Here is a 21,180-nt window from a genome sequence, read left to right as displayed (position 1 = left end):
GCTCCCCAGCCGCCCCCACTCCCCAGCACATGTCCTCACTCTCCTATTGTCTGTATCCATTGGTTATACTCATATGCATGCATACAAGTCCTTTGGTTGATCTCTTACCCCCTCACCCCCCATCTTCCCTCATAGGTTGGGCAGTCTGTTCGATGCTTCTAAGTTTGTCTGGTTTTTGTATTGAGTTCATGTTGGTGTATTCTGTTCCATCTGTTTATCTATCTGTGTCTTTGTATTTAAAATGCATCTGTTGTAGGTAGTATGTGGTTGGGTACTGTTTTTTTTATGTATTCTGAGTCTCTGCCTTTTAATTGCAATGTTTAGTCTATTTACTATAATTATTGATATGGTCAATGTTTAGTCTATTTACTATAATTATCGATATGGTTAGTTTTACCATTTTATTGTTTTCTAAATGTCCCATCCTTGAAGCGCTTTTGCATCTTTTATCTTCTTTTCTCCCTTCTCTTCGTTTAATTGAATATATTTCAGTATCACATTTTAATTTCTGTGTCAAGTTTTCAATTATACCTCTTTAACCACTTTGCATTATTGTTTTGGAGTTTCTCTGCAGAATTCAATATTCATCCTTAATAGAAAGTTTTTTTGAATTAATTTTTTATTTCATCATATAAAAATATGAAACCTACAATATGGTTACAACTGACACTCCCCCCAACCATTGCACTGTTTTCTTCATGTATTTTATATCTGTATGTTACAAACTCTACCATACAGTATTATACTTTTAATGTAGCATATATAAAGTATGTGTGTATACGTATAGAATACTTGATAAAGTAGACCTAGTAACTGTATCTTAAAGAAATTAAGAGAAATCTTTCATGTTTACCTGCACATTTACTGTTTCCAACATTCTTCATTCTTTTCTGTAGATTAAAACTTCCATCTGGTATTACTTCTTTCCAGCTACAGAGCTTTCTTTAGCATTCATTGCAGTGTAGGTCTATTGGCAACAGATTCCATTTTCATTTGTATGAAGATTCTTTATTTTCCCTTTATTATTGAAATATGTATTTTTTCTATATAGAGAATTCTGGGTTAACATTTTTCCCATCTATTCAGCTCTTTAAAGATGTTTATTTTCTCCTGGCCATCTGTTTTTGACGAGATGTCTGCCATCATTCTTCTTATTGTTCTTACATGTGCAATATATCTTTTGTTCCCTAGCTACTTCTAAGATTATTTTTGTTATTATCTTTGGTTGTCATGGTTAGGTGAAGTTTCCTTGTGGTTAACTGAGTTCCCTCCTTTGATGTATTGCTATCTTTGTTCAGCTTTGGAAATGTGGAGGCTGTGTTTCTTTACATATGTTTTTCTGCCCCATTCTCAGCACTCTTTTCCAGCATGTAAATTAGAACACTGGATACTCCCCAAGAGGCCACTGAAGCTCTTTTTAAAAACATTCTTTTTCTCTCTGTGCTTCAGCCTGGATCCTTTGTATTGACATACCTTGAAGTTCACCCATCCTTTTTCACTATTATGTCCAATCTGTTATTAATCTAATCTGTCCTTTAAAAAGATTTTATGTTGTAATTTTCAGTTTTAGAATTTCCATTTGGTTTTTTCTTTTGTTTCCATATTTCTCCTGAAATTTTGTTTCTTTACCCCTTATATCTAACTTTCTCTGTGGATTCTTTAATATATTTAGCATTTATATTTTAAAGTCTTCTAATTCCATTTTTTGGGTTATTTGTAGATGTTTCTGTGGATTGCTTTGTCTTTGACTATGGTGTTATATTTTCCACTTGCCTTACATATCTCTGAATTTTTAATTGTATGCTGACATTGTGGATGCTACATTGTAAAGATTTGGGATTCTGTTATGTTCCCCGAGAGGAGAGTTGTGTTTTCTTCAGGCAAACAGCTAAAATAATGGCACATCAGCCTGGATATTTTGTAGGCTCATTTTTATGCTTTGCAGTTTCCATTTTGTCTGTTATTTCCCAGGAAATACTATTATTCTCTAGTCAAGATAAGTGGTCTTTATTTCTTAAGCCATGGTTTCAAAGGAAAGTCTGAGGCCTTCACCAGGCCCCCGAAACCTGGCATGTCTTGATTAAACTCCTCTGAGATGGGCAGCTGTTGGAATATAGCAGCTTTCTAAAGTTGCTCACCTGTTGTCCTGTGCTGCTCCCCCTTCCTCCCCAACACACACCCAACACACACGTCCTTGGGTTTTATAGTTTTGAGTGTAGCCCACAAGTGTAGAATTTATTTGCAAATTTGGGGATTCACCCTCTATCACTTCCTCATTTGGGGGATTTTATGACTCATTTTGCAGTTACCGTGGCAGAACCTTTTTCTGACCAGTAAGACTGTAGCTTGCTGCTTGAATACCATCTGCCATGGCACAGACTTGGTCGTGCCCATGGATAAGCTTCATTGATGTAAATTTTCATCCACTGTGGTTCCTTCGTGTAAGAGCTGTGGATCGTCTACGTTCTGCCTGCTTTTGGTTGTTTTCTAGTGCCTTCAAAGTTAATTTTTATATTTGTTCACAGTTTATAATTGTTACTGCATGGAGGGCAACTCTGTCATCATGAAGACAATCTTTCCTTTTAAAAATATGTTCTTATTGATTTTTTTAAGAGAGAGAAGAAGGGAGAGGGATAAAGAGATAGAAACATCAATGATGAGAATTATAGATCAGCTGCTTCCTGCAAAACCCCACCCTGGGGATTGAGCCCACAACCCAGGATTGTGCCATGACTGGAAATTGAACCATGACCTTCCGGTTTATAGGTCTGTACTCAACCACTGAACCATGCTGGCCGGGCAAAGACAATCTCTCACCTTATTTTCATTTGGAGTTTAAAAATATCTTCAAGTCATGTCTAATGGGTGAAACTATTATTACTGACGAATCAAGCATTATTTAAACACAAGCCAATACTTAGTATTTGTGAAAAGAAATATAAGATATTAAGGAACACTCTAAGATAGGAAAATTGGTAATCTCTCTAATTTAGGCACAGGTTGATGTTCAATAATCACATGAATTAAAGTTTAACATACTTAGCATATTTATTTAAAACTGCCAGTGTAAGCACTGGAAATAATTTTCAAGTAACCACTTCAGCATTCCTAATGCCTGGCTGCCAATTTCTGACCCATATAAATGACCTTTAAGAAAGGAGATCTCACTTTTGAAGTTTATTATCTGCCCCTCATGCATTTTGGTTACTAAAATTGGCTAGATAGGTTAGTGCAGTTCTCATAGTCTAAGACCGGAGAGAAATTAGGCCAACCTAAAATATATCATGTTCCAGGTAAGTAAAAATGTAGTTAGAAACTGAAATTAGCACCCTCAGCATTGCGACTGTTTTGCTTCTGTCTGCGGATGCTCACCATGGTGAAGTGTACCGTCATTATGAGATCGGTAGGAAAGGGTGAACATTTAAGGAGGTCAGAAACATTTTTTTTTTACTCTGTCAGCAGAGCTATGTTAAATAATAACAGCATTTCCCTGTTCCACATTTTCCCTGTATATAATGTTTCTTTTAAACAGCTTTGAAGTACTGCCTAATCAGCAAGGGATTTTTGTTTGAAATACATTTTTTAAAAAGTCTTTACAAAAATATGTGGTCATTGTATGAAAAGAATATACTATAAAAGAAAAAGGAAGAAAATGAAATGAACCCAAATCCCTCAAAGCGGTACAATCACTTTGGGAGGCATATATTCTTATAGTTATTCTTCTTGTTTTAGTTTATAAAAATGGATCATACTATATGTATTTTATAATATGATTTTTCCCCACTTAGTTCAAGCAGTTCTATATGTGTGTGAGTGTTTGTGCTTTTACATTTGTTGTATGTGTAAACAAAAGGAACTAGTGCAGATACATGTTTTAAACTTATCCAGCTAAATATCTTAGAATATGCTGGGGCCAAGGATAATGAAAATTTTATCATTAACTGAATCCACATTTGCTTTGTTTAACTGTTGAGCATGAGAGAAACTTCTCTGTAACTTCTACTTTACCAGACGTGGGAATGGGTGGCGTGCTTTGACTCTGTTTAGATGTAGGGGCAGTTTGCTTACAGGCACCTGGACATGATCTTCATCATGTCATACATGATATAGGTTGGAAAAGCCCCCAAGGTGCTCTGCAAAACCATGCTTTGCTAATCAGCTATATATTTAGTCACTCAGCTCAGAGTGTCATTTGAAACACCAAAACCTTCTATTTAATCAAACTCTCATTGCTCTCCTTGCACTTGGCGTTGAGCAAGGCAGCATTCCAAAATTTATGGTCTAGCCAGGAAGCAGCCGTTGAGCTAGGGAGGAATTATAGGTATCCTGAGAGTAATAAAGAAGCGCATGTCATGCAAGTGTATGGCAGGTGTCTTGACATCAAACATCTGGGATGTTTGAGGAAAGTTTCTTGGAGAAAAAGCTGTTTAAATTGACACCTACATGAGGAGTAAGATTTTAGGTAGGAAAATGGGACAGAAAAAGTCAGGAGGAGGCACTGTCAGAGGCGGAAGCCAGCACTCATTCAGTTGCCTCTGTTCATGACAATTTTCCTTCGCAGTTACTTTTGGAACACTGGGATGCTTTTTCCCATAATCTTCCATGTAAGATACATGATACGACTGGGCTTACCAGTTCTGTGAATCATAATAGACTCAGAGTGTTTCTTCGAATGTTAATAACTTTGAATAAACCAAGACTGAACAAACGCATCACTTCAGTGTCTTAGTCAAAAGGCCGTGCAGATTAGGTGCTTATGGGAACGGCACCCCCGGGTGCGTGCTGCCTGCTATAAATGGTCATGTTATCCCTGGAATTTTTATGGTGGTCTGTAGCACCTTTCTCTTTGCTCCTTTAGTATCTCACAGGTATCCTGTGGAGACCAGGCGACTATCTAGGTCAGGGATTAGCAAACTACAGCTGGAAGGCAAAATCTGGCCCAGACCTGTTTTTATAAATACAGCTTTATGGGCACACGGTCATGTGCATTTATTTACATAATTCCTGGGGCTGCTTTTGCACGATAATGACAGAGTTGAGTAGTTACAAAAAATACCATATGCCCAGCAAAACCTAAAGTACTCTGTTCCTTTACAGAAAACGTCTGCTAACCACTAGTTTAGGCAAAATCCGTAACCAAATGCCTCCCATGATCCCTCTGTTTTGGTTGGGGTTTTGTATTCTCCGCAGCAGTGTGCTGTGTGTCATCTCTGCTGTCTGATTTTTCTTTCTTCTTTCCTTCTCACCAGTTATCCCAGGCTGTGCTAGTAAATCAGTGGGGCTGACGCCTCTCAGGGCATCACACCACATGCATGGCTGCGGGTCTTTGTTCTCGGCTCTTTCCCATTCCTCCTCGCTTCTCAGCGGCCTAGAGGAGAAAAAGCACAGAGTTTGACTCCACTAGAGGAGCTGGGTTTGAAGTCGAGTCCTGCCACTTAGAAAGCAAGCTTAGGCATGTCACTGTCCTTCTCTGACCCTCAGGTTCTTTTTCTAAAAATGGAGAGAATACTGCAGTTGCCTTACCCGCAGCAGGATTGTTGTAAGGACCACGCCATGTAAATGCCACGTATCTGTCATTTGTCTTTTCTGTGAATCTGGTGGTGCCAGCTGACCGACTCCCTTCACTGACTTGGAATTGTGACAAAGCCAATTTTGCTTTTAAATTTATTGGGGAATACGTCTTTTGTTTTTTATTTCGAAGTTTTTGCTCAGGTAACACTAAAGAAATGATTCTTACTAATACAACTTGAATAAGAAAGCATGAAGTTTAAATTAGCTGCTTTCAAATAGAGCACAAAATCAATATTACTGAATGAGAGCCCTTTTAAATGTAGTTTTAAAACCAGAAGCACTGCATTTTTGAGAGGAAAGGGAAGATCAAATGATAAGTCTAGAAAATAGTCATTTCTATTCCTGGATCACTCTCCCAGGCCCCGCCTTTGAGCCTTCCTCTTCCTTCCCCTCCTCTCTCAGAAGGACATGTGGACGCATCGGGGATTCCTCACTTCCCCTCGGTATTAGTCATCTGTTTCCGCAGAGCAGCAGCACTGCACACGCCCAGTTTACTCGCGCACAGGCTACCTCCCGGTTCCTGCGGCCCCGAGCCTGGCCGCGGCTTAGTTAGGTGCTTTGTAGGGCTGCAGTCAGAGGGCCATCAGGCTTTTGTCTTTTCTGGGGCTCGACTGGGAAAGGGTTTGCCTCTAAGCTCATCTGATGGTTGTCAGCTTCTTGTGGGCTCTCGGGCTGAGGGCCTCAGTTACTTGTTAACTCTCAGCTAGTGGCTGCCCTCCCCTGGCTCTCACTCTAGGCAGCTCCCCACGTGGCCCCTGGCTTCTTCAGAGTCAGCAAGGGATGGGATCTTGCAGCAGCACGACATTACAAGAGTATGTGATATAGCCGCATGGATGCCATCATTTTTACCTTATTCTACCGGCCAGAGCAAATCACAGGCCCCACCCCCACTCAAGCGGATATATTGTAAGAGACAGGGGCCCTGAGGGCCATTCTGGGAAGAGCCAGCCACATCTGAGGCTGGCAGGAATATGGCTTCTCTTCCCCTTTAGTCTCCTCTCTGTGCATTCTCCTACTTAACCAGGAGCACGTTTTCTATCCCTTCTGTCTTCTTCCCTCCTTCTGACCTTCAGAGAATTCAACAACCCTGGGTGACTTTTCCTTTTGGCTGTAGAAATGCAAGAAAAAGATCAGAAACTCTGCCTTGATGACAACTCTCTTGCTACCAGGCCCTCCCCTGACAGCTGGTCTTGTGAGTGTGTGACAACTTCCCTAGCAGGTGTTTCTAAGTCATAATGTGGCTTATGCCCTTTCCCTTTGCAGAGGAGACACTATTGTTCAGTGGTTGAGAGCAGGGACTGAAGCCACACCGCCTGGTGTGAATCTCAGCTGTGCCCTTTATTATCTCAGGAATCGCGAGCAAGAGAAGTCATTTTGTGTCTATTTGGCTGGTATTTACATTTTTTACTTTTCCACCGGCCAACAAGCTGGTGCCACTCTCACCCAAGATGCATATGCAGTTATAGAGGCAATTTGCACTTTATTGCAAAGTACAACTACCTCAAGCCATTTCTGGTCTCCTGGTGGAGTGGGCAGGAACATATTTGAGTTTAGGAGGCTAGCTCTTCTTTTATTGACATCATCATCACCTGGTTCTTGCTTTGCCTCCTAAGGATGAGGATAGTGTGCTTCTTGCAGTATCAATAACGTTTAATAAGCACTTACTGTTTGCCGTGAGCTGTCTTAAATTGTTTGCAGGCATTATGTCTTTTAACCCGTATATCACTATTAAGTTGTAGTACTACTATTACTCCCGTTCTGAAGATGAAGAAACTGAGGCTTAAAAATTAAACAGCATGCTCAAGGTGTTTGGGGCCGACTGAGGAATGCAGTTCTGTGTGATTGCAGAACACATGCTCTTCAGGCCCGCAGGGCACTGCCTTCCACAGCAGCAGCCCAAATCCACTGAGTGAGCTAACTCCTCAGGAGAAAGAGCCTAAGAATCCAAAGCCATCATGTCTGGTGGGTGCAGGAGCTTTTGTCACTTCTGCAGCCCTAATGCAGATGCCATCTTCCAGCCTCTTCGCCTGAAATGCTCTTGCTTTTGATGCCCACCCGTCTCCTCACACCTCGGGGAAACAGTCTTGGCCTCGCCCTCGAGGAGAGACCGTCCATCAAAAAAGGAGTGTATTCTTTTTAGCCAGGTTTTTGTGTGACTGTTGTGGATCTCAACATTGTATGGGAAGCATGACTAAGAAGTACTGGGCTTTTAATAATCCCACCCAGGACTTGTACATTCAGATCATTCCCTTTAAATGCGTCAGCTAAGTTAATTGCTTACATTCTGTTGAAGCTGCCATTGCACTGCATTTTTGAAAAATGAACATCATCTCAGCCACCATATAACCTCGTCCCTACCTCTAGGACTTCTGCCAGATGGTTAGCTCATTCAAGTCCGGTGTTGAAGTCACTTTGTAATTTTTTTGAATACCCATTGTGGTGGGAAATTACCATCTTTGAGGATGAACTTGATTCCTTGAGCCTATTAAAATATTTTCTACTTTCATTCACACAGTGTAGTAGAAAATAAAGTGGTTTTGTTTAGAATTCAGGAGTGACTAACCTATAATGAGACAGACTTTCTTGAGGGCAATAACTGTACACTGGCTTTGAAGGGAAAAGAAGAATACTCAGCTTATTCTGAGCATCGGCATCATTGGAGTGAGTTCTAAAAGGATGACTTTGAAGAAGTCAACGAACACTTTACTTTCTTTTTTCAATAAAAAAATAATACTTTTTATTAGAATAGTGTGGCATCATTTTCAAAATGAACTTCTTTTTAGATAGAAAGATCTGTTTAAATGTTGGTATTGCCTCACCTGTGTCTTTTTTAAAAACAAAAACATAGCTGACAAATCCGCACTGTTGCTGAGACTTGAATGTGAAGCTAGCCTGGGTCATAGGTGCCTGCCATTCTCAGTGCGGCTTTCATCTCCCACAGATGCCTGCTGAGTTCTTGGCATACGGTGTACAGCAGAAGAATTAGCACTGAGGGAAATGATTCAGTTCTTTCAGGAATTTATAATAAAAAACACTCAGTACTTGTGAGAAGAATGCTAACATATGCATAGCTAGAGCTTTCTGTTTCCACATTAGTAAAGACTATCAACTAAGATGGGGATTTTTATTTAACACTTCAGAACAACATAGAAAAGTTTTATATTTTGTCAAAAGCATGATTTGAACCTCTCTCTAAAGTGGTCACATAGGGCCAGAGTCTGAATTTAATGGGCTGTATACCATAATTGTAGTGGTTACCATGAATTTTATAGACTGTCTTACTTGGACTAGTAAAAATAATAATTGCAATTACATTTTGGGAACATACCAGGTATTCTGTGATGGGCACTGTAATGCATCATCTCTAATCTAACTACTCTCTGAGGTATGTATTATTGTCCTTATTTTACAGACTTGGAAACGGAAGATTAGAAGGATTAAATTACCTGGCAAAGACCACATTGCAGTTTAATAGCAGAGGTGGAATTCAAGCCTATTTATTTTAAACCTATAACAAAGCCTTCTGCATTTCCCATCATTTAGAAGACTTCCATGCCAAGTGACCAGGCATCCAAAGCTATAGCTCGTCATGAGCATGTTCCTTTCAGTGCTGGGTGTAATCTTACGAGCCTTTGACTAGTCAGTCCTTCCCTGCTGTTTTTATTGACGTTGGCAAGTTCTTTCTTTGTTACTAGGACACTCTGGATTTATGTGGTGTTTGCTTCATTCTCTGCCTTCTTTTTGTTACATGCACAAACACACACACCCTAATGGTTTGGTTAACTTGAGGTTTCTGTCTCTTCTATAACTGAAGCGACACTGTTTCCCATGGAACATCAGTGTATGGAGCCATTGTACAATCATTATTAATCTTTCTGAAGGACTTAACACTGAGGCTTCAGGCGAGGAAAGGTGGTAGGTTTTTATTTTATGTGTTGTCTACTTGGAGCCAAATGTTCTTCATATAAAACGGGTGATAGTTGCATCCTGCCTGGTAGGAGTTGAGTGTCTTCCTTTGGTTCTCTTCAGTGAAGGGAAAGACAACAGCACTTCTATCCCTAGGTTGTAGACCCTATAATGTTATGAAATTAAAAAAGTAAAATATTCTGAATGATTTCCTCTTGGAAAAAGGAAGGCACTTTGCTGGGCATATTCCATTATTTCATGAATTATAAATCTCCAGTGCTTGAGTGGGACATATGGACAGAGTAGCAAGTCTGTTCATTGGGCATTGGGTGTTCCTGGTGCTGGGATAATGTCCTTGTTGGATCAAAGCATGCCTGACTCTGGCAGATGTTATCATTCATCCACACAGTATCACGGGGCATTGGATCCTTTTCTTCATTCAGAAATGAAGAAATTGAGGCTGGGAAAAGATGAAATTATTTTCCCAAGGCTACTTAGTGGTAGGGCTTTAAACCAAGGTTTTACCAGTGCATTGTCCTTTGGTGGTTTGGATTGCCTAATTATTCACCTTTCCTATTCTTTAAGTTTTCAACAATTCGAGAAACAGAGCAAGGACCCAAATAGGAATCAACACAGATAGTAATGTAATTACTGATAAAACAGAATTAGATAGCACAGTTCAGTTACTTCCTCTCTAAAACATGCATTGGACCCAGCAACCCTGACATCAGCCGGGACAGAGAGCTGCTGGCCCTCTCGGGAGCAGGCAGCCCTTGTCCTGCTTACTGTGTGGAGGTGAGCTGGCTCCAGGGGGCCCTTGCTGCCTCACTGGGTGCAGTGGCTAAGCACTAAGCCAGTTGTTTTCCTAGTCCTCTCAGGAAATTAGTCACTTGCTTTTGAGAAGAAGGAAGGAAGGAAGGAGTTGGGGAGGAAAGACAGAAAGTGGGTTCCTTTAATACTGCTCCCACCCAGGAAACAGACTAAGAATCTCTTCCCAGAAACGTGAGAGTGGGTATTTTCGGGGTTCTCCATTCCAAACCCCAACAGTAGAAATACTGCTCTTTTAATCTTTTTTTCTCCTGGGGTGATCTTTCTTTCTGATTTAGAAGAGCAAGGAAGAGACAAATGTGTTTTGGGTAGAAAGAAAGGAAAAAATTAACATAGATACCAAGAAATGGTCTGTATGAGACATACAACTAATCAGATTCTTTCTCCTTGTGACAGGTGATGGAAATGTACTGGAACAATGGGAGAAGCTGGTAACTCATAGGAAGCCAAGATGACAAGAATTTTTTTAAGTAATCCGTAAGTAAAGTTTTGTTAGCCTTTCAGAATTCCTTTGACTATCAGGTGAATTTTCTCTAAGAATCCATGGTAAAAGAATAGCACAATCAAATAACTTCAAAGTCTAAAGGAGCAAATATTTAAAAGTAAAAAGCAAAAGTACTTCAAAAACTTATGCTAGCATTTGAGAAATTATTCTTTCCTGGCAGAGTGTGTCATTTTAAGTAGTTGGGTACATTAGTTTGGTGGGTAGAGCATAAGTATTTAAAGGATTAAAAGAGGAATCCTTTTATAGTATATCTCTCAAATACACATTTACTTAGTCCTGTTGGTGCTGTGGGCGCCATTTCTTTCCTCTACTTTGTGATTACATTTTGGAGGTAGAGATAATAAACAGTGAATATGAATAAAACTGAGCTCTTTGTCTATACCTTCCCCATATTCTTCTTTGTGTGTGTGATTTTTACACATTAGTAGCTACTAATGTTTGCTAACTATTAGGCAGTTTTATGTGGTTGATTTTGGTTTCATTATGATAATGATAATGTTAATACGTGGTCGCCTAGTGGAAAGATTATACATTTTTGAGTCAGACATTCATAGTCCTGACTCGCGCTCTGTGCTTTTAGTAGTTACTCAGTCTCTGAAAGTCGGTTGAGTCGTTGTGCATTAGATTTGATATGAGTCAATACCCGGGTGAAAGACTTTGTGTCATAACTGGTACATCATAGAACCACAGTATTAAATTTGTATCATGACTTACAGTTTACAAGCCTTTGTTTTGACTCAAAAGATGGACCAGCTCAACTTCTTTAACTGCTACCAAGCAATGGTGGGTTAAGACCTGGCCCGCTGGAAGGAGAGAGGAGAGGGTTGTAGTGTTTGCAGGTTTCTGTGGTGTAAATACTCCCATCGAGGCTGATTGCGACAAAAGTCACCACAAGCACAGTTGGGAAGTGATGTGCAGAAGCACACCCTTGCAGAGTTATCTACCAACCAGATCAAATAGTTTCAAATAACATCAAGAGCAAAGGTGATAGGAAATAGGAAGTGGCGAGTTTTGAGTGTTTATTATCTTTGTTTTTATATAGTTTATTTCAATTGTATGTTTATATAATTTGACTTTTAATGATGGCTGTGTTTAACAACTGGCTTGCCCCAAATCCTGAGAAGATGATGGTTGACTCTGTTGGGCTGGTATGAGCTGGCTCCAGCTGAGTCACAGTTTTCAATGATCATCTCAGCCTTGGTGGTATGACTTTGGTTGGGTTGATAAAAGCAAGGTTTGGTTTTGAATCCTTGCTTGTCAACTCAGGTTGTCATGCTCACAGAGTTTCTGGAATTGAAGATCAGTGCTGAGGCCAGTTCATAAGTTAAGCCACTTACCTTAAGAGTGTGACTGGAGTTCTCAGTCAGTGTTGAGGCCAGTTCATAAGTTAAGCCACTTTTCTTAAGAGTGTGACTGGAGTTCTCACTTTGTAACCAGCCCCTGGCACCCCTTCCCTCACGGCTGTTGAGTGGCAGCGCTTGGGGATAAGTCAGTCTCTTTTGAACATCCTCCTCTCCCTTCCCTGTGCTCTCTCGCATCTCCCTTTCCTCCAGTGGTGACACAACAGGGCCTAGAAGCCGGGGTTCCTCTGACTAACTTCCGTGTGAGGCTTTGCTTTTTGATTCGGAAATTAAGTTTTAGTGAAAGTGAATTGTCTTCAGAGAGAGAGAGAAACAAAACTAAATCTGGCCGTTTAAAGTTCACAGGGGGTTGATTAAAATGCTAGGGAATAAAATAGAGGGAACAAGGGAACTGGATCAGGTCTCTCAGTGTTTCTTTTAGAAGCAGTTTCTTCGGTTTTCTGACTTGCCCTTTAGAAGGGAACAATTGAAGCCTGAAATTGCTAAGTAACAGCTATGATTGTAGTGGTTGTTTTTATTTCAAATCTCACCCACCTAGTTTTCAAAACACATTTTTTTATTGAACCTTTCAAAAATGCCTTGGATATTTCAAGACACCCATTTATGTCAGTTCTCTTATGTAATCTTAAAACATTTATTTTCCTTATTTCTTCTAACTCAATAGGTATTTACAGTTCCTACTGAGTCGGGGATGGGCTTGGATTATTGCAAAAGTAATTCTTGTTCATTTCAAGCGGAAACTCGTGAATAGAAATCTGAGAGACTTGCCTCTGGGTTAGGAAATACTGACCTCTGTCTTAATTGAGTTGAATAAGGGTATCTTTGGTAACTTGAAAAGTAAACATGGAGGTAATAATTAACAGAGAAATATTCTGATTTATAATTTCTCTTCCCAGAATGGACCTGATGTTATTTCTGAACACCCCCAGCATAGATGAATGTTTGGTTAGAGAGCTGTTAGGTGTGTAGTCTTCAAATATGTAAATTTTACAGTCTAGCATTAGGTTAAAATCAACACTCAGTAGTGTGCTGGGTATTTGGGAATCTTGGTTGTGAGGGTGAATTTCAGTACCAATAAGACAGGTTTACTCCATTTTGAGAGTTGATAATCAAGCCTGAACATAGGAAGTTATAAGTTTAAAACAAATGTGGTTGATGTTCCAAGACATATACAAGCTGGGACAAAAGTAATTTTACAGTTGTGAGTATCTGAAACACAGTTATTATTGTATAATTATGTATTAATTATTGTATTCTTTTTCATATGAACAATTGTAAACCTACTTTGGCCCCACCCTGTATGTTTTCATGGAATTCATGACAGGAATGTGAGGGAAATAAATGTGCCATTGCTTTTTTGAGTAGAAAAGTTATATTCTGGGAAAACCATCTCCCAACAGTTTAGAGCAGTGCCACCCTGTATTAAATACTCTGGAAACAGACAGATGAGTGGGAGGGTTTCAGGAGCCGATGACATTTGAATTGGGTATGTAATGATTAATGCCTTTTAATTGAAATGCCTTTTAAAATTAACAGTGCTAATTGGAAAGAACTTTAAAAATGTAAAAATTATCAACAGTAGAAAACTCATCAAAATTATCATTACCCAGAGAAACCATTATTGTTTTTTTGTGTGGTCTGCCATGTTCTCTCTATGCCTAGATTAGATACACACGATTTTTCTCCCTAAAATGGGTTGTTATATTGTTTAGAAACCTGCTTTGATTGACAATATACCGAGACCATGCCACATCAACAAATATTCATCTACATCATTTTTGTTAGTGTGAGATAGCATTCCATACATAGGTGGTTTATAATGTATTTAACTCGTTCGTTATTAGTGGGCATTTTAGTTGTTTTACTTTTCCCTGTGATGGACATCTTTGTTTATGGAATAGTGGTGCACTTATCCAATTACTGGGCAGGGTCTTTGTGTCATTACTTCCCTTTAGTTAAGCTTCCCTTTCCCTTTCCTCCTTAGCATATATTTGCTATACATTTTATTTGTAACACATGCTAGACTTCTTTATTCTCCACTTGTATTTTTAGTGAAACAATTCGTAGTTTAGTGTATATGTCCTTTCTTTTGGCATATATTGTAAACTCTTCATCCTCACAGATGACATACCTTAAAATTTTCCCCATAATATAAATTGGTTAACACACTAGTACAACAAATTAAACTCTTAGTAAACTGTTGACTGTTTTATTTGATTTCTCCCCTCAAGTTATTGGTTCTTTTTTCCATGATATGAAGTGGAGTTCATTATTAGTCAGAGTGCTCCTTTCTTTTCCTTCTTATTTGATTTTTATTGTGTCTGTCTGTTTAAGTCTCTGCATGGGAGAACCAGTTTGTCTGGGCTTAGTCATACCTTACCTCAATTTGGAATAATTTGGAGTTTGCCAGTCATACATCAAGTCACATGTCTAGTAATCTGGCAGATGTTAAGGAGATCTAACTTAGTTTTATATTCCCAGTGACTAGTTCTGGCTTTGGGCCATGAGTGAAACCAAAAGATCCGACAGGTCTGCCTGACGAGCAGTTTCTGGGTTAAGACCATATACAGAGCTATTCCCTTCCTTCATGATTGTGAATCAGCTGTTTTCTGGTTTGTTATTTCTGACCATTTCTCCACTTTGATTTCAAAAGGCACAGGGTTAATGTATTATTAAAGTCCCATCTTGAACCAAGGACTTTCAGAAAGAAGTGGTTGTCGGCCTCAGTCAGACAGGAAGGAGCACTCAGAGAGCTGCATGGCTCAGCAGTGATGGTCTGCCCTTTAGGTTGGGTAGTGGGTTTATAATTATTGATTTTAATGTTATTTTTCCCTGAAAAATATGCTAATGTATTCTCTTGCGTGTATTAAATACTGCATAACCAAAAAGTTTTCCAAGTGTAAAACAGTTAATGAGATTAAATGCATTAATTGCATTTATATTGGCAGAACTGAGTCACATTTAGTCAGTTATTTTTGCATTTTTAATTTTCTTTTAAACACCTCAGACAAGTGTTTTAATAGATAGTACTCTCTTTTTTCTTTTTGTTTTTTTAGTTTTAATATATCTTTATTGATTTTAGAGAAGAAGGGGGGGGAAGAGAGAGAGAGAGCGAGAGAGAGAGAGAGAGAGAGAGAGAAACATCAATGATGAGAGATAATCATTGATGGCTGCCTCTTGCACACACCCTACTGGGGATGGAGGCCGCAACCCAGGCATGTTCCCCTGTTCGGAATCGAACCCAAGACCTTCCAGTCCGCAGGCTGACACTCTATCCACTGAGCCAAACCAACCAGGGCAGCACCCTCTTTTTTCAACAAGGCAACATGAATTTTTTATGAAGATGCTGTTTATAGACCATGGGTTTTCAGATGATCTTCATGTAAGGACAAGAAGTATCAGTTTAGTTCAAGGCTTACTCAGAGAAATGTTTTCTTTTGTTCTGCCAGAGACATGCCTTCCCAGGAAGATACAGAAAGTTAATGTCTGGCTATTGGCTCTGACTGCCCACTGGTCCCTTCTCTACACAAAAATCTAGATAGTTACGGAGTCTGAAACATTAGCTCTCAGTCTCCTCGAGTGTAAACCCATGTCTGTCTCGCTGCTGTGACTATCAGGCACAGCAGTCCCAGCCTTGGGGTCAAACATACATGGTTTTGAATCTGGCTTTGACTTATCTCAACAGTTGATCTTGGGCATCAAAACCTTCTTGACTCCCAGTTCCCTGATGGTTTTAGTGCAGTTTTTAACATCTGCCTTCTGTGTTGTGTACAGAGTAAGTGTTAAATAATGTATGTACCAAGCTAGCCACTGGCATTACTAGAAACTCAGTAAATGGGTTCAATTGAGCATCCTTGTCTTGTTCTAAGTGGAATTTCAGATATACTTTCCTATAGGAACAGTGTTATGACTGGGGTTTGAGTATAGTGTTAGAAACATTAACGTTATACTTCAGTTATGTCTAATATGCCAGCGAAGCCAGTCTCTACATGTTGTCTCTCAAGAAATGCATTTCAAGTGCCACATAAGAGATCATTAACTTAATTAAGACTCTAAAAGTAGACTTTTAGAATGTAACATATTACCAGGTTGAGGACTGCCTATTAGATAAACTTTCACAATAGATATAAAAATGGACTTGCTTGATAAGTGGTGGTATTTGGGGGGGCAGACAAATGAGCCCTCCTTCCCATTTCTGGGAAGTAAATTCACCTTCTGGAGCACTTACTATTATTCCTGAAAATCCAGCTAGCTAGTTCTAGTTCTAGTGTAGACTGGCCAAACATGGGACTGTGGCCACTGGGGTGGGTGCATGGCCCCAAGCTGACGAGTGTGATTTATTGTTGGAGATTTTAAAAACTACAGTTGTGGAATAGACCATCTCTGTGGCAGAGCAGGGAGTTAAGTGGAAGAAGGCAGAGTTCAGGAAGGAAGGACGAAGCCAAACTATAGAAGCAAAGACACCATCTTGTCCTGGTGGAGTTCATTTTGAGCTGATCCTAGAGCCCAGCTGTGGCTTTCCTGCTGCTGGGTTATGTAGAGTCAGTGCATCCCAGCCTGTTTTTACCTAGGCAACTTTAAGTGCCGTTTCTGTTCACCTGCAAGTTAAAGAATACCAACTAATTCATTTGGTTGTTTATACTTGGAATATTTAAGAAGTCAGTGTTTTTCTCATGGGCAATTATCTCTAGATATAAAAGCCTGAGTGACCGAACAACTGGTTAACCGGTTGCTATGATGGGCACTGACCACCGGGGGCAGATGCTTAATGTAGGCGCTGCCCTCTGCTGGTCAGTGCACTCCCATGGCAGGAGTGTTGCTCAGCTGACCTACGGATGCCAGACGCACACAGCGGAACGACAGCGAGCCTACCTAGCAGTGGCTGTGGCAGGCGCAGCAGGGCCAGGATGAGCAGGAGTGGCAGGTGGTGTTGGACTGCTGGTTTGGCCTGATCCCCACAGGCCATGCCGAGAGTGCCACTGGTGCACAAATCCGTGCTCCAGGCCTCTAGTAATAAATACAATTGCATAGTGGGACAGCTGATTTACAACATAGCTTTTGAGAGCAGTGGTAGCATTTATTCCTATCTTATAAAAGCATAAATGTGTTAGCACTAATCAAAGGATACTAGTAACTGTGTGTGTGTGTGTGTGTGTGTGTGTGTACACACATGAATAAAATGACTCTTGACATAGGCTTCCTTAATGCAAATGTCATATAACTTTTGATTTTAAAATATGTAAACAAACAGTTACTCAAGCTGCTTCTAGTAGTTATCCGCCCTTTGCTACCATTTATGGTAGGAGCACTTGTAGGTAATCAGGTAGATGTTCGTAGATATATATGGGTTGAGAGAGATGTTTCTATTTAAGGAGCAATTGGTACTTTGGCAAGATTATCAAATAAGTCCATTTGTCTTCCTTACTTGAAAGGAAAGATAGAGTGACTTAATGTTTCTCTTCTCCTCAGTAGGTTAGTGTTTGGGGAATTGAGATTTTATGTGCCAACACTCTTGTAAACTTCACTTCCCTTTAGGAAGTATCAGATTTGCCTTCTCAGTAGTAGCATTTTGTATTGTTGGAACATGTTGTAAAGAGCAAAGAAATGCATCTGCCATTTGAGTTCTGCTTGCCAACTGCTTTAAACAGCTATAGTATTTGTTTATTCTTGATGTGTCAGCAGTCAAAAGGAAGTTTTCCTTTCTCTTTTGTGGTTCTATAACTCACATTATTATATCAACAGTGACTATTTATGCAGAATCTACTAGGTCTTGGGGTGGCGGGCGGGGGGGAATACAAGGCCTTGAAAACACAATCTCTGCCTCAGATGGACTTCTATCATCTGGTGAGAAAGAAAAGTTAAGAAGCTCAAAAAGAAGGAAGACGCTAAGGTTCTGTAAGTCAGTTTTGAGAGGGAGGTATAAGGATCAGGTCTGTAGGTATTTAGAGGAGCGGAGAGTTCCCCAGGGCTTGATCGAGGGAGGAGCGTTTCAGGAAAAGCAAGGGTTTGAGTGACAACTAGGAAGGTGATAACTTGGAAGAAGAGTAAGAGGTCATCAGACAAGGGCATGGTGTGGGCCCAGGTGTGGAGGTGGTAATGTTCCCACTGCCATAGGGGAAAAACAAGTGGCACAGGCCGGTTACTTGGCAGAGATGTTTTTTGGGTTTTTGTGTGTGTGTGTTTTAAGTGGAAGGTGGGTGTTGGAGAGATAGAGACCAGCTTTTGAATAACTAAGCATTGTAACATTGGGCCCGTGGGCTAATTGTTACGTTTTAAAACGGTGGAAGGACAAACTTTGTGCTTTGAATTTAAAGTTAGGCAACAAAGACACCCTAGAAACAGTTATCCTTTTTCTATTGTGAGGATGTTCTAAATATGTTGGTAATCACATCCAAAGCATAAGGATTATTGTAAACATCTTGTAAGTGCTTTGAGCTATATATTTATAAAGCCCTCCTTCTTCCTGAATGGAGCACCCACTCTGTGAATTTTAAACTTGACTGGATCCTAGACAATAGAAACAAAGTAGATTATCTATTTCCTGGTTGTGCTAGCTTTCCCTTTCACTTTTATGTATCTCGGTGGACCTTTGTCTACATATAATTGCATTTTTCAGACTATAATGTTATGAAGTTTATTGAGTTGCTCGTATACTCATAGGTGTTATATATATATTCTTCTATAAAAGAGCTGCTATTCTTGGTGTAACAGCCAACATATTATCAGTTTCGCTAGTATAATTGATGGTAATGGTTTTCTAAGCAGAAAAATGATGTTCCCCAAAATACATATTTAAATGAATGTATGAAGAAAGTAGCCTATAAAGCAAATGTTTTCCGTTTGATCTTTACTGTTGTTTAGGTGACACAGAGAGGAAAGGTTCATGACATGATGGCACCCTGGACTTTGACATTTGTCATGTGATGGTAGTGATGTGTTGGGAGCAGAAGAGAGGGACCTGGCAGCTGGAACAACAGGTCAGAGACACTCAGCCTAGGTGACCCTGGCATGAGGGATGAATGCCTGAACCAGGAATGGAAAAAATGGTACAGATGTGAAAGATAAGCTGTCATCATACCTATTAATAGTGAATCATCAAGAGAAAGGGAGGGAGTGCAGATATTTTCAGGATTTACCGTCAAGTGTCCACGACAATAAGATTACCTTTGTGAGGAATATGAGAGTCGAGGGAGATTTATCAACTTTATATCTTCTAGGATATAGGACCAACGATGCCTGTTGCTAAGGATAAATGCTAAGTTATAGGCTTACCTTGCGCCTGTCCTTTTTAAATTTATTTTTAAAATAACTTTTAGATTATTTTAAAAAAAATTTTTTTAGTTATAGTTGACATACAATATCGTGAACAATATCATAGTTTCAGGTGAACAAAATAGTGATTAGACATTTATATACCTAACAAAGTGACCACTCTTTTGAGTCCAGTACCCATTGGGCACCATACACACTTATTACGAAGATATTGACTATACAGGAATGGGCAACGGTAGGTTTACAGTTGTAATACAAATGCAGTAATTAATAAATAATAATATAAGAGTAAATTGTTTCACATACTCACAACTGTAAACCTACATTTGCCTACCCCTGTATTCCCTGCGTTGTACCTTAACGCCTGCCCTTTTTGACCATAACTTGGTCTTCCAAGTAGAACTATTAGAGGTCTTCAGAGAGAAAGAGATGAAGCAGTTTGCTAGGGCCACACACTTGGCCAAGTACTGGCAGAGCTGGGATTAGGGCAGGAGCTCTTGACTCCTGGTGTAGTTCTTAATAATCTTCCATGCTGGTTTGGAGAGAAAACTAGCTTTTTAGATCCCTTGATTGCACTTTAGATCTTATGTTTGGCTATTGAGTAGTTTGAAGAAATCTTGGCCTATAGAATGACTGTTTCTAAACAAATGTGAGAAAGTTAAACTCAAGAAGTCTTCTCCAAAGCCAAGTAGGTTTAATTTGTAACTTAAAAAAAAAGTCTTCCTCGGTAAAAACTCTGCCCCCTCACCAGTAATCAACTTGTTTTTTAACTGGTACTCGGGACCTACCAGTTCTATTGTTGCCTGTAATGTGCCAATTCCCAACTACTTAAAGTTTTCTTTTAAATATTTTTATTCCAAAATAATGTTTAGGCACAATGATCCAGAAGGAAAGAGTATTTCCAAAATCACTCTTAACTTTTTAAAAAGTTGGTTTAATTGTGGCATAAATGAAATGATTCCAATTTTACCCCCTTTGTTTTGCTAGTTAAATTTTTATTGTATAATAACACCAAATCCAAGAATTCTAAACCAAAAGCTTCTATAGTTTTTTTTTTTTCACTACTTAAATAGGGGACTCAGACCATGCAATACTACAGAACGATTTCAGCTGTAAAATTCTTGGGATATTTTAACATTGAAAAGAATAATAGAAAAACTATGGGCTAGTGTTCCACAATTTTGGAGATTCTGATACAGAACTCAGAGGGACAAGATAGCATTGTTTAAGTGCCTACTCTATGTCAAGTGCTGTGCCAAATTTCTTTGCACGTATTAGAACATATCATCTGTCCCTCAAACTCTGTTAGGTGAGCATTTTATCCCCTCATTGCAGATAATTACCCTGCCCTGGGTCATACAGTGTCAGACGTCAGATCCAAATCTGCTGGGACGCCTGATGCCGCCGCCTCATTACACCCTGGCTCGCTGCCTAACTCAAGAACTTTTACTAAGGAATAGAAATTAATGTACATCCATTGTTCAGATGTCTATCATAAGATTACCCCCTATTTTATGAGAGTTTTTAAAAGGCCATCTACATTTTCTTGAAGTTGTCAAAGGCTGATTATTTTTTAAAGGCTGCAAAAGGCTCGTAAGCCTCATGTAAATCAAGAAGGGAAAGTTCCGCCTTCACCGACTGAACACGCTTATTGGCTAGAATTGCACGGACTGACTCATTTCTTTTTTGCTGTGTTAGAGGGCCGCGCCCTGCATTCCAAAAACCTCTGCTGCCCGG

General features: G+C 39.6%; 1 protein-coding gene across 7 annotated transcripts in view; it reads left to right on the top strand.

Annotated features, from left to right (window-relative positions):
* SGMS1 (sphingomyelin synthase 1) overlaps window positions 1–21,180 on the top strand; it is a 213,577-nt gene that overhangs the window by 115,032 nt on the left and 77,365 nt on the right. For all 7 annotated transcript variants that reach the window (XM_006755843.2, XM_006755846.2, XM_015558823.1 and 4 more), the window contains one exon: window positions 10,702–10,782. The gene's annotated coding sequence lies outside the window, so the exon portion shown is untranslated. The remainder of the gene's footprint in view (window positions 1–10,701; window positions 10,783–21,180) is intronic.

Source organism: Myotis davidii, unplaced genomic scaffold (assembly GCF_000327345.1).
Source record: "Myotis davidii unplaced genomic scaffold, ASM32734v1 scaffold933, whole genome shotgun sequence".
Classification (NCBI taxonomy): Eukaryota; Metazoa; Chordata; class Mammalia; order Chiroptera; family Vespertilionidae; genus Myotis; species Myotis davidii.
This window is presented reverse-complemented; position numbering and strand designations above follow the sequence as displayed.